We start from the raw sequence: 1,396 nt of genomic DNA, 5'->3' as shown, positions 1-1,396 counted from the left end.
TGGACTGTCACTCTGTCACCCAGGCTGGAGGGCAGTGGTGCTATCTCGGCTCACTGCAACCTCTGCCTCCCAGGTTCAAGCGATTCTCCTGCCTCAGCCTCCTGAGTAGCTAGGACTTCAGGTGTGTGCCATCATGCCCGGCTAGTCTTTTATTTTTAATAGAAGTGGGGTTTCACCATGTTGGCCAGGCTGGTCTATAACTCCTGAAATCAGACAATCCGCCTACCTCAGCCTCCCAAAGTGCTGGGATTACAGGTGTGAGCCACTGTGCCCAGCCAAACCAACCTATTCTTTATAGCTACCATTAAACAACTGGTAAAGACTAGACCTGTATTCTAGATAATATCTGTTATGTTTACAGCCATCTTTTGAAATAGTTATTACCTTCCATTGACTCAGAGAAGTTTTAAACTTTCTGAGTTTGGAACAAACAGGAACTTCAGTCCAAGTCTGTCTGACTCCCAACATCATCAGCAAATTTTTTTTTTTTTTTTTTTGAGACAGGGTCTCACTCTACGGCCCAGGCTGGAGTGCAATGGTATGATCATGCTCACTGCAGCCACTTGAGTAGCTGTGATGACAGGCGTGCGCCACCATGCCCAGCTGATTTTTTTTTGTAGAGAAGGGGACTTACTGTGAATGTTGCCCAGGCTAGCTATTTTCAAACATTTATTGCTTTGGAACCAGAGCCCCACATGTAGATAAAGGTAGGTAGGTAGCATTACTCTTGATGATGCAGGCACAAGTGATATCCTCTCCATTCTCCAATCCTCAAGCCCCTTGAGATGCTATTTGAGTAATGGTATGAAAACACCAGTGCTCATTGGGAGAACGGTGCAAAAATTTAAGAAACAGCCTTTGGCTGCGCGTGGTGGCTCACACCTGTAATCCCAGCACTTTGGGAGGCTGAGGCAGGAGGTTCACTTGAGGCCAGCTGGAGAATAGCCTGAACAACATAGCAATACCTCATCTCTATTTTGAAGTTATAAAGTAAGTATAATAAATTGCTGTTTTAAAAAGTCCTTATCTTGCCAAAAATAAAGTTAGCAGTTCTCTGTTGGACCCCAAGTTTTGTAAAATTCTCAAAGTACTTAAAATCCAGTGTCGGGCCATGCCAGGTGGCGCATGCCTGTAATCGCAGCACTTTGGGATGCTGAGGCAGGTGGATCATTTGGGGTCTGGAGTTTGAGATGAGCCTGGCCAACATGGTGAAACCTCATCTCTACAAAAAATACAAAAATTAGCTGGGCATTGCAGTGGGCAGCTATAATCCTAGCTACTTGGGAGGCTGAGACAAGAGAATCACTTGAACTCGGGAGGCTGAGGTTGCAGTGAGCCAATAAGAGTAGTGTTACTGCACTCCAGCCTGGGCAACAGAGCCAGACTGTCTCAAAAA

General features: G+C 45.6%; 1 protein-coding gene across 1 annotated transcript in view; it reads right to left on the bottom strand.

Moving 5' to 3' along the window:
- Positions 1-1,396, bottom strand: part of LSM2 (LSM2 homolog, U6 small nuclear RNA and mRNA degradation associated) — a 6,238-nt gene that overhangs the window by 1,685 nt on the left and 3,157 nt on the right. The window lies entirely within an intron of this gene.

The sequence above is a fragment of the Cebus imitator genome, unplaced genomic scaffold (genome assembly GCF_001604975.1).
Source record: "Cebus imitator isolate Cc_AM_T3 unplaced genomic scaffold, Cebus_imitator-1.0 Scaffold24, whole genome shotgun sequence".
In the NCBI taxonomy this organism is placed as follows: Eukaryota; Metazoa; Chordata; class Mammalia; order Primates; family Cebidae; genus Cebus; species Cebus imitator.
The sequence above is the reverse complement of the archived record's forward strand: the minus strand, read 5'-3'. Positions and strand labels throughout refer to the sequence as shown.